We start from the raw sequence: 13,605 nt of genomic DNA, 5'->3' as shown, positions 1-13,605 counted from the left end.
TGACACATCATCAGTGTTGGGGTAAAGTGTTACAAGTAGAGCTGTCAATTTAACTCATTAATTAAAAAAAAACACATGATTAAAAAAATGTATGCAATTAATCATGCCCAATATATTCTTGTGTTCAAAGACAGCTAGATGATATGCAGCAGAATGACACACAGAGGTCTCGAGATCCATACGCAGGGCTTAATTTGAGCCGGAACACGCCGGAACATGTTCCGGCACCTCCGATGTTGGATCCGGAACCTTTTTTATTGAATCCGGCACCTCAAATGTCACTATTCAAATTAATCGTCTAAAAAAAAAAAAAAAATACTATTTGTGTATTGTTCAATGTTATTGGTTGTGTTCGTATTTATTCCCTATGAAAGTTCCATACATTTTTTTGTTTTTTTTATGGAAGGGGAGGGGAGAGGGACGACGAAAGGTGAAGCGCTTAAAGTGACACATGCTATTCGCGCTTGTTGTCGAGTCTTGAGATCGCTGTTAGAAAAATGCACTGGACACGAGGTGTAGAGAAAGAAGCAGAATCGAGGCCGGGGGCACTATCGATGCTGTATGGGCCGTTCTGGATAAATAGGATAACGACCTGATGTGTTTGTGTTGATTATTGGTGCATCATTAAAATAGCCTACTATATAGTTTTATATGAAATGTAGTTTTATATATATATATATATATATATAATATTCTACTATATGAAATTTAATTGTGTTTATTTAAGTCCCACAATAGCCTGTTGCTGTTTATCTGGATGGAGTGTTTTTCTTCTTTTTTTTTCTTGGTTAATTTAATATTCCGAAAAATAACTGCTTGTGAAAACAATTCATGCAGTGTATTTTTTTAAATTTCGCACCCGTGCAGTGCATGTTCTGAAATAAAAATAAAAATTGCCTTGAATAGGCTACATAGGCGGCCTTGTTTGTTTTGCGGTCTATTGACGCAATGCTCTTCTGATGCGAGCCGCGAGAAATCCCTGGTCTGTTAGAAAGGATACCATCCAATGCAACAAATATATTTAATGGCTAATGTATGCATAGGCCTATGCTGAGTTTAATTTATTTATGATTAGATGCGCTGCAGTTCACGCGCAATGCAACTGAACGCGGCGCACCGGTGCCTCCATTTCACGGTTATTATATTGTCTGTTATATTTGCTTTTTATTTATTAAATACAAGCAATTAGTTAATGCAACATTTACTAAAATTAATATACAATTTATACAAAACGAAATTCGTTTCAAAGAAAGGCTTTTTCTACAAAGCAAAATTTAATGAAAGTGGTAAAAAAAATAATGTCACCCGAATACATATATATATATATATATATATATATATATATATATATATATATATATATATATATATATATTTTTTTTTTTTTTTTTTTTTAAATATAGGCCTATATTTTATTTATATATGATGCTCGTTATCGGTAGTGATATTGTTTATTATTGCAAATGTTGTTTATTATTGCTAATAATTCTGACTGGGCATATCACTATAGTCATAACTTTTATTTCTATCTCAAATGATTTTTAATAACTTGGCTGAGAAAAAAAATGATAGGGGGTACGTTATTGAAAAAAGATTGAGAAGCACTGCTATAGGCAGTGTAAAAAATGTTGTTCCGTTACCTCCAACCTGCGTTTTGAGTCGCCGGATCCACCCCCCCTCTGCGCTCCGGGACCTCCCACTTTACAAATTAAGCACTGTCCATACGGTCTGGGGCTCGCGCTGATGACGTAACGAGAAGGACGCGTCTTCGTCCCTTGTACACACCCCAACCTCTTGACCCCTCCCCCACGTCAAATCAGGGACACAAAGCGAGGCGCAAAGAAAAATGAAGCGCAAAGGAAAGCTTGCGCCGCAGAGGCACGGATGACGGAAACGCGGATTTAAAGGAGCGGCGCAAAGGTGATGCAAAGTCAATGCTGCAAGTTTTACTTTGCTAAACTTTATTTTTTCTCTCAGTGGTAACTTTTTTTTTGCAATTATTATTTTTTTACTTGCAAAAAAGCATTTTTTTCTCAATATTCTATTTTTTTTGCAATTTTTTTTTTTTTTTTTTGCAAAACATATTTTTTGTTTGCAAAACATTGTGTTATTTTGCAGATATATGTGGCCCTATTTTGACTCCATAGAGAGAGCGCGCGCGAGAGTGCGAGAGAGAGACCCGCGAGCGAGAGAGCCCCGCGAGCGAGAGAGCCCCGCGAGCGCGCATTCACTGTCTTTAAAACAACACGAGCGTCTTGCGCTCAAATTGCTCTCTATTTGTTTACATAGTTAATGTGCACCAGGGACGTCACTAGGATTGGAAGACTGGGGGGGCTTAGCCCCCAGGGTAGCCTATTTGTAACTTGCGTTTGCAAAATCTTTGCACTCACATCTAGAGCTACACTTACGTCAACAACCAGTCAAGAAACCAAGATGTTAACAAGTAAAATGTGACAGACATATCCTCTTCTTCCATTTCTACTCTGTTAAAGAAAAGTGACTGTAATGTTAGCTTTTAGACACATCAAAGCTGCATGGGGGAATTTACTTAGGCCAGACTTTGCTCCTGATGCGTTACTATAAGCAATGACTTAAATGCTATCTGTCTGCTCATGTAAATGTATGAAAAAGTAATTGTATACTATAATTAATTCCTCTCTAATAAGATAAGTTGTCCACAGAATGCTATTTAATTACACAGAACCGCATGTATTCAACCCATTTTTGAGCTAAAATACAAATCCTACAGAAACCTAAATTGAACTAAACCTATACAAATACCACAGCTGTACAATTTTCACACCCTATACTAAATTTACCCTATACAATAGCCTAATGACAACATTATTTAATATTTGAATCACAGCTTATATTGTGTTTTGACATCGACAACCCAAGTGCATTTTACCTCAAACTTGCGACTAGTTCACTTTCTAAAGTAGCAATCGCTTCTCGGGTGGACATTAACACACTGACAAAATTATATTCTGAATTAAAAATATTTTATACCACTTTTTAATGTGTGATTGTGTAAAGGTGTTCACGAGAGACCAACCTTTCGCCAACTTGCTTTCAACGTCGAACACTCGTTCTCAAGAAGACGGCGGTGTGCACGGAGAGGAGGGGCTGTGTGTGTGTGTGTGTGTGGGGCGCGCGTGAGACGCAGGGAAAGGAAATGGAGCTGAACGTTATCTATGGAAGACATTGATAAAGACGAAAACTAAGGACATTTAATCTATCATTTTATTTTAGTTAGTTTTGCCAAACACATTAAAGATTTGGTTAGTTATCGTTTTTTTGTAATGCCTCGTTTTTATTCTTATTTCTATTTCAGTTAACGACAACCCACCTAGTTTTCGTTTTTTCGTTGTTTTTCGTTAACGATTATAACCTTGGTAACGACGAGACGAGATGAATCCTCCAGTTATTTGCAGGAGCGCTCCGGTCTGCAACGCTCTGAAAGCTGCCACAGTTCACACCAATGCAACGAGACGCGGTGCATCATCTTGATAGCACAACATCTTTGTTCTTCTGTCCAACTTCCGACTTTTCGTCTATTTTTTTGTAGCTGGATATATATAATTTGTTGCATCTAAATATGAATGAGGATACGGTTATTGATAAATCAAATTGTTATTGTTGTTCTTATTATCATTTAGGGGGGCTTTGGAACATTTTGGGGTAGCTTCAGCCCCCCTAAAATAGACCTAACAACGTCCCTGATGTGCACTGTTAAGTAACATATACAAACAATGAACAGCTGTATTTTTTATTAACTAAGATTAACAAAGATTAATAAATACAGTAACAAATGTATTGATCATGGTTAGTTCATGTTAGTTATTAGTCTAATACATTAACTAATGTAATGTTAACAAATCAAACCATATTGTAAAGTGTTACAAACAAATCATTTACTCAGAACACCTCTTGAAATGAGAATATAAGTGTGCTTACCCCATTTTTTTTTTAGTAAGAGTGGTTATTAGGGCCCAAGCCCTGAAAGGGCGCAGAGCCCTATTGGTCTTCCTCTGTTTCTTATTAGGGCCCAAGCCCTGAAAGGGCGCAGAGCCCTATTGTTCTTCCTCAGATTATTCTTTGTTTTTTTTTTTTTTTTTTTTTTTTTTTTTTTTTTCGACTTCTCGGGTACTTTTGGGGCACTTAACATGCTCGAAAACTCTTGAAACTTCGCACAGGCGTCGGAATGCGCGGCCATCAGAGCCGGGCTGAAGCTGGTACCCGGGCGTGGCAGGGGGGCTCGACAGCGCCCCCTTAAGTGGGGTCTGAAAACTTGGTCCATATATCAAACACACTTGCACGTACATGTATGAAACTCGGTACACATATAGACCTCATCGGGCCAAACAACTTTCGTGCTCATAGTTATGCGTCAGCCCAACAGGAAGTGAGCTATAATCGGTTGTTCGGAAAACCCATGCTCTGGAATTTAATATACTCCTCCGAGGCCATTGTTTCGATCATCGCCAAACTCGGTCAGCATGAAGAGAACATATCCAGGATGCTAAATTGCGAGCGGATTTTTGATATCTCAAATGGTGTGGCCGTGGCGAAGCAACGAATTTATGGCGAGAAAAGGGAAACAGGAAGTGTGTTATAACTTGTGCAAACATTGACTGATTTGGATGAAACTTCAGCTGTGTGTTTGTTGTAAGAGGCCGATCACATGGATATGACTTTTGTGAGTCAAAGTTATAGCGCCACCAACTGGCAGCAGGAAGTGTGTCACTTTCAAAAATGCTTTGAATCACCATCTTATTTTCACCCCATTTACTTCAAACTTCATCAGTATAATGTGAAAACATGAGAGATAGAGACGTATGAAATGGATTCCTGAAATTTCAAATACTGTTGCCATGGCAACGTGTCAAAGTTTAATAATCTTTTGGCTGTTCTGAGGCTCTTAGCATGCTTGAAATTGCTTGAAACTGCTTGAAACTCAACACACACATCAGAGATGTCAGTCAGTACACATGGACAAAGCCTCAGAAACGGGCGGGGATGAGGGGCTCTCTAGCGCCACCTTTTGACAAAAGTGAAGGGCTTCGTTTCATCTACAATCACCAAACTCAGTATATATATTGACCTCATCGAGCCGGACAACTTTCTAATTTACAGTCATTAGCTCCGACCAACAGGAAGTCAGATATTTTGGTTTGAAGGTAAATTTTTGGTTAAATCGGGGTCTGAGTTTTTACGTTCTCCTCGTAGGCGTTTTATTCAATCTCCACCAAACTCGGTCAACATGAAACAAAGATACTGAAGATGCTAAAATGTGAACGGATATTGGATATCTCAAACGGTGTTTCCATGGCGAGGGATTAAATAAGGACAAAAAAGGGGAACAGAAATTCTCTGTCTGCTGCTCTCCCCTCAATGAACACAAGATGGCAGCATTGTATTAGTTTTGAAGCAGGATAAAAAAAAACTTGTTTCTCTCTCTCTCTCTCTCTCTCTCTCTCTTGTTTGTGATTTATGAGGACACAAATTTGTATAATGACATGGGTATTACACTGGTATTACAACGTGTATGTGTGTGTGTTTAAAAACATACTAAAACAATGTTTTATTAAAATGTAACCAAATAGCTTTAAAATAATCATACTATTTTTCAGATCAATATATTTATTTTATTTAATATATTTCTTCTGAATATTTATTCTCTGTCTGCCCTCCCCTCACTAAAGGGTGGCAGTGTTGTGTTATTTTTTAAACTCTCTTTCTGTGTGTGTGTGTGTGTGTGTGTGTGTGTGTGTGTGTGTGTGTGTGTGTGTGTGTGTGTGTGTGTGTGTGTGTGTGTGTGCAGGCCCGTCGCGACAAGGCAGGCAAACCAAGCAATTGCTTGGGGCCTCGAGCTGGCCTGGGGCCCCAAGACAGCGACAGGTTAAGAATAAAATGAAACGACAAACTGTGTGAGCGCCCCATTGATAGTCAATGCAGTAAAGTGCAATGACACTGTTATCGGGATCCCCCTTAAGGGGCCCCTCTCAGAAGTCGCTGACAGCAGCCAGCCAACCACGCGATCTCTGCTGCGGCAAAATACAAAATCTTCGGATTTTAAGCGGAATTTTATGCTTCAGGAAGCCAGAAAAGAAAATAGAGAAAGGAAGAGGAGGATAAGAAAAAACAAGATAGTGGTATGTGATAAATTACACTGGATAAAATAGCTCTACTTGTCTTGTACAAAAAAAGTGTAAGTTTGCAGCAGGTAGGCTAGCAAAAATATGTTTATGTTAGCTATCGTTACCTGCCTGACGGCAAATGCTGCTTGTAACGAACAGTTAGTGCAACTTTTTTTTCGAAAAGACGGAATGACATGAGATTGCTATAGCTTTGTAATAGGTTTTGATGAAAGTGGCATAGCATGCTATACTAACTATTATTTATGCTATGCATAAATAACCTGGAATAGTTAATATAGCATGCTATATTAACAATTATTATAAACATTATTTAACCAGAAAGAGGCAGAGGAACATGATTTTTTTCATAGCTTATCTTAATGTGCTAGTGTCGGGATATATACGGTAGTGACAGTTTATGCAAATATGACATTATTTTTATGAGTTACCAATAGATCTTGAACAATTACTTTATTCTGTGGCAATTTTTACACTGTTACATTTTGAAGTACAGTATCAGGACAACCCACATGTTTGACTGGTACTGTTTACATGTTTTACTGGTACTGCCCACGTTTTACTGGTACTGTTTATTAACTATTTAACAAGGTATTATAGTCATCGGTTGCAACTTTATAATAACCATCCAGATAATGTTTATAGACAGTTTACAAAACAACTAGTAACCCTTAAGTATTCCCAAAGTGTTAGGAATATCTGGTCCGTCTATCTATGTAAAAGTAATGTTTATAGATGTTTAAAAAATGGTTACTTAAAGGTTTAAAAAAAATTTAATGATACAGTGGTGTTTTTTGCAAATGTTTTCAAATTTTATGCACAGTATATGCAACAACAGTATTTGCACTGTAAACCTTTTTATTAATATAAAGTGTAGGTGAACTTAAACTGTATGGCTATGCTGGTATGCTGTGTGTGTGTGTGTGTGTGTGTGTGTGTGTGTGTGTGTGTGTGTGTGTGTGTGTGTGTGTGTGTGTGTGTCAGTGTCCTATCTGTGTGGATGCGTCTCATGTCAGCTAATCAAGGGACACTGACACACACACACACACACACACACACACACACACACACACACACACACACACACACACACACACACACACACTCGACGCATAGATAGACTCGCGTCAGTTTCCTGCTCACATCGAGTTCTCTTTTGCTCTTGAACAAACAATAACACAGAGGATTGTGAGTATTCTCATATTCGAGTCTTAAATTAGTTAAATAACGTCTTAAATGAACTTAAAGAGTTGTGAGGAAATGAGATGCGCGGGACAGCGCGTGAGATCCACGGCTGTTCTTAAAGTGACAGGAGCACTGATGATGCCTGTCATTAATGTTCATCAAAGAACAACGGGAACAGAGAAAATTGTAGCTTTAATGATGATTCATCTATATTTCATTTATTATTTATGCAGTTAAGGAAGGTTTGATAACTATTACATTTCTGTATAACAGGGAAGGCCATGGGTAAATATAACATTTATTATTTTGGTGATTTAGGTAAAATGGTTTAAAAAAAACACAGCAGAACCACAGCGCATCTGATATGACTGGCATAACGCTGGCGAAGTTAGGGACCGTCTGCAAAGTTACATACAACATTGAAACGTGTATAACGTTACCAAACTTCACTAGCATTTAAAGAGAATGACAGTCATAAAACTGACTGTAAAGTGTTCATCTAGGTGTCAGGTATGATGCACACATTTTGATATTTAATAAAATAAACTGTCAAATCATATGGAAATATGGATATGCATTATTTCACTTGGATACTGTTTGGGCTCTAACACAAAATATGCTTGATTTAAATGCATCGTAGCTGAACACTGATGAGAATATTTATTGAGAATATATTTACAGAGATAATATTAGAGATTATATTTACGACAAATTATTATTATTTATGCGTTATGCGTTGCTATTGACGACGGCCATTAAGTAAAGAAATCCCACAGAATCTAGCTTAAAAAAGTGCTTAGAGCTGCTTTAGTTATTTGTTGTTTGTTTAATTTCAAATATAAAACTTGTTGAAATGTTTTAAGTGTGTGCATCTGTTCTTTTTGAACACTTTCATCTTGTTTGAACAAAACCGTGATAATATTGATAACCGTGATAATTTGGGTCACTATAATCGTGATGTTAAATTTCCATACCGTTTCATCCCTACTTTAGTGTGAATAAGTAAAAAAGAACTACAAACACCTTGAATTAAATACTGGCCTTCTGGACTTACAAAATTTTGAGCAGGAAAATATAACTTTTATTTATTTTATCCTATGATATTAAAATTAATCTAGATTTAAATTACATCATGGGTGTGGCTTGTGGTGATAGTGGCACCAGTTGCTGCGGTAAATGTGGCATATTCGAGCGATTCTAAAATATTCTCCTGTTTAAATGCATATTGCCTGCCGTGCACAGTTAAGCTGATGCCACCGGCGTGGCGGTGCCACCGGCTTGGGCCCGTCATCGCTGCTCGCAGCTTTAATTATTATTATTATTTTATCGACTTCTCGGGCACTTTTGGGGCTCTTACCATGCTCAAAAACTCTTGAAACTTTGCACACGCATCGGAATGCGCGGCCATCAGAGCCGGGCTGAAGCTGGTACCCGGGCGTGGCAGGGGGGCTCGACAGCGCCCCCTAAAGTGGGGTTTGAAAACTCGGTCCATATATCGAACACACTTGCACGTACATGTATGAAACTCGGTACACATATAAACCTCATCGGGCCGAACAACTTTCGTGCTCTAAGTTATGCGTCAGCCCAACAGGAAGTGAGCTACTATGGGTTGTTCGGACAACGCATGCTCTGCAATTTGATATACTCCTCCTAGGCCATTGTTTCAATCAGCACCAAACTCGGTCAGCATTAAGAAAAGATATTGAGGATGCTAAATTGCGAGCGGCTTTTTGATATCTCGAAAAGTCTGGCCGTGGCGAAGCAACGAATTTATGGCGAGAAAAGGGAAACAGGAAGTGTGTTTTAACTTGTGCAAACATTGACTGATTTGGATGAAACTTCAGCTGTGTGTTCGTTGTAAGAGGCCGATCACATGGATATGACTTTTGTGAGTCAAAGTTATAGCGCCACCAACTGGCAGCCGGAAGTGTGTCACTTTCAAAAATGCTTTGAATCACCATCTTATTTGCACCCGATTTATTTCAAACTTCATCAGTATAATGTGAAAACATGACAGATAGAGACGTATGAAATGGATTCCTGAAATTTCAAATACTGTTGCCATGGCAACGTGTCAAAGTTTAATAATCTTTTGGCTGTTCTGAGGCTCTTAGCATGCTTGAAATTGCTTGAAACTGCTTGAAACTCAACACACACATCAGAGATGTCAGTCAGTACACATTGGCAAAGCCTCAGAAACGGGCGGGGATGAGGGGCTCTCTAGCGCCACCTTTTGACAAAAGTGGGGGGGTTAGTTTTATCTTCAGTCACCAAACTCGGTACATATATTGATCTCTTCGAGCCGGACAACTTTCTAATTTACAGTCATTATTTCCGACCAACAGGAAGTCAGATATTTTGGTTTGAAGCTGAATATTTTTATAATTCAGGGTCTGAGTTTTTACGTTCTCCTCGTAGGCGATTTATTCAATATCCACCAAACTCGGTCAACATGAAACAAAGATACTGAAGATGCTAAAATGCGAACTGATTTTGGATATCTCAAACGGTGTTGCCATGCCGAGGGATTAAATAAGGACAAAAAAGGGGAACAGAAATTCTCTCATCTTGTAAAATCATATTTTGATTTCAATTAAATTAAGATTGTATGTTTGGCAATTGAACTTAGATTAATTTTAAAAGACTATACTATTTTTCAGATGAATATATATATATTTTATAAATATTTATTTGAATAATGTATTGTGCCTGTGTGTGCCCTCCCCTCAATGAACACAAGATGGCAGCATTGTGTTAGTTTTGAAACAGGATAAAAAAAAAAACATTCCATCTCTTCAGGGATTTGTCTGTGTGTGTGTGTGTGTGTGTGTGTGTGTGTGTGTGTGTGTGTGTGTGTGTGTGTGTGTGTGTGTGTGTGTGTGTGTGTGTGTGTGTGGGGACTGGTAATCCCTGATGTTGGGTGCTGCCCCTTTAAGGACGTTGTTCCGGTGAGCGCAAGTGATGTGATCGTGCAGGAAGAAGTGCAGGGAAAAACAAACTGAACTTAGAGAACTGAGTGAGAAAGCCATGTTGATCTCAAATGAAGATTTGAACATTTAACAATTCCAGCTAAAACTATTATCTTACATTATATTCCCAGCGTGGTGAGAAGTGTTATGTTGTTTAAGTGTTGTGATGGTTTGTGTATCACTATGAAGATCGCTATTTGCGATTAGCGCCTAAACGCCTATATGTTATATATTTGTTTTGTTTTAGACATTTACAGTTTGTATTGCCTGTAAAATATGTTGCATTTAGTTAAACAAAGTTTAATGCTTAGTACACAAAGCTGATGTTACAATGTTTTAGAAACGTATTTGGTGATGTGAACATTACTAGATAATAATTGTGAATTGTTTTGTGTTTGCAGTTTGACCACACACGCACACACACAAATGTGCACAAATACTCAACTAAAGTAAACTACAATAACAACGACCAAATGTGTACTGTGTGAGTTCTGCACAAGAGGAATACAAGTAAAAAAAAAAAAAAAAATTCCAAATTAATGTTATCATTTCATGGGTAACACCTACGTTATGGGGACAAAATGTCCCCATAAAGATGGCAATATCCGAAATCCTCATCCTTGTGGGGACATTTTTAGGTCCCCATGAGGAAAACATCTTATAAATCAGACTAAGTGATGTTTTTTGAAAATGTAAAAATGCAGAATGTCTCCCTTGATGGGTAGGTTTAGGGGCAGGGGCAGTGAAGGGGGATAGAATATACGGTATGTACGGTATTAAAACCATTACGCCTATGGAAGGTCCCCATAAAACATGAAAACCCAACGTGTGTGTGTGTGTGTGTGTGGACACCAACTGGCAGCAGGAAGTGTGTCACTTTCAAAAATGCTTTAATTCACTGTCTAGCTTTAAAAACATACTAAATAATGTTTTATTCAAAATGTAAAAATGCAGAATGTTTTCTGTGATGGTAGGTTTAGGAGTAGGGGTAGTGTAGGGGATAGAATGTACAGTTTGTACAGTATAAAAACCATTAAGTCTATGCAATGTCCTCTGCCTTTCCTTCCCCTCCCCCCCTCACTCTCACTTTCTCACTGTGTGAGTGTGTGAGTGTGTGTGTGTGTGTGTGTGTGTGTGTGTGTGTGTGTGTGTGTGTGTGTGTGTGTGAGAGACTTTCTCTCTTGATGATGTTTATTTACCTCTTGAACCTGGATGAATTTAAAATGAATATACTATTTTTCAGATCAATATATTTATTTATTTAAAATAATTCATCTATATACCACTCTCTGAATGTCCTCCCCTCAATGAACAGAAAATGGCAGCATTGTGTTAGTTTTGAAGCAGGATAAAAAAAACCTTGTCTGTCTGTCTGTCTGTCTGTCTGTCTGTCTGTCTGTCTCTCTCTCTCTCTCTCTCTCTCTCTCTCTCTCTCTCTCTCTGTGTGTGTGGAGGGGGATGGCTGGATATCCGTTGCCTGCAGCATACAACAGCATTCTGGCATTCTGATGGAGTAAAGTTTAACTCATACATTTGTAGGCATAAATGTGGTGTATTCAGATTACTTTGATATAGTTATTTTACATTTATTTGTAAATAAATAAATTTTACATATTTGAAAGTAATCTATTTCATCCTATGACATTAAAAATCATCTACATTTAAATGACATCATGGGTGTGGCTTGTGGTGATAGTGGCATCAGCTGCTGCGGTAAATGTGACACATTCGAGCGATTAAAAAAAATTATCCTGTTTAAATGCATATTGCCTGCCATGCACAGTTAAGCTGATGCCACCGGGGTGGCGGTGCCACCGGCTTGGGCCCGTCATCGCTGCTCGCAGCTTTAATAGTAAGATTGAATCTTAATGAACTACAGTATTTTCAGGTTATTTATATGACAATATGTAGAAAAATTACCTACCAACATTGTGATTGTCCTTTAGCTTAATCATTTGAAATAATAAAAACAATATGATGTTCAAACTTTTGACTACTTTCTTTAATAACTACATAACACAATACTTGTACTTTTACTTTCAGTACTTGAGTAGTAAATTTTTAAATAAACTACTTGCAGTACAAAAAATGTTGAATACTTTAGTACTTCTACTTAAGTGTGGTGCTTAAAGAGCACTTCAACTTCTACTCAAGTCACTTTTTTGATAAGGAACTTGTACTTTTACTCAAGTATGTGTCTCTAGTACTTTATACATCTCTGCAGGTTGGTAATATGAGTACTATGTATGGAATATAAGCAAACTATCTTTTGCAGTTTGTGAGTATGCAACTATAAACATTGCAAATGGCATTACGCTTCATCTCACAATTGCTTTAAGAAATGTAATATATTTTCATCTACCCAAATTTCTGAGGCTGATTATGAAAGACATTGTTATTTTAGTATCGATGACATATTATGTTTTTTGTTAATATTTATTTGGAATTAGATTTTATTTTTATATTTTCGTTTTCATTTTAATTTAAATCAAAGTTAATTAAGTTTTTACTGAAAGGTAAAGTTTTTGTAATTCTGTCGTGTGTTGTCATTTTTTATTTGTTTAAAAAATAGGTCTAAATTAACTTTTAGTTTGTAGTTTATTTAGTTTACTTTAAACGAAAATGAGAAATGTTGCATTGGCAACTAGCTGAAATAAAATATGTTGTAAAAAATATTTAATTTAATTTTAATTAATGTTGTTTTAATGGTTTCATTCTTAGTTTTTGTTAACAATAATAAAAAGAAAGATCTAGAAAAGAAAGGTCAAGTTGTGTGCAGTGCATTGTGGAACACAGTATTTCATACAGTGTGCTGCTCTGGTTGGCTGCATCTGAAATCGCAAACAAACAGTAATGTGAAAAAAAAAAGTAAGAGTAGGCAAAAATACCCGGATGACCTACTTCTTTCGATGAGATTCTTAAGTGTGCAACGATGGACACTTTACTGCATGAGGCCACTGGAGAGGATGTGTAAATGGCAGTGAAGCAATGCAACTGACACTGGTAATAGGTCACGTGATAATGACAACTTGGTGAATGTAGTAGGCTATATGTCCGTATTATATTCAAACTTTATAGAACATACTTTTTTAAGTGGTCATTAAGTAATTACTTATTCAAAATGAGTACCTACTTAAGAGAGTCTAAAAAATTTTTTTTTACCCAAATCCTGGGTTGAGCCTTTTGGGTAATTTTTTCAGTATTTGGGTAGTTTTTGTGTAACCCAGATCTTGGGTCAGACGTAACAACCCAGTGTTTGGGTGGTTTTTGTGTAACCCAGATTCTGGGTC

Source organism: Gobio gobio, assembly GCF_949357685.1.
Source record: "Gobio gobio genome assembly, chromosome: 4".
NCBI lineage: Eukaryota > Metazoa > Chordata > Actinopteri > Cypriniformes > Gobionidae > Gobio > Gobio gobio.
The sequence above is the reverse complement of the archived record's forward strand: the minus strand, read 5'-3'. Positions refer to the sequence as shown.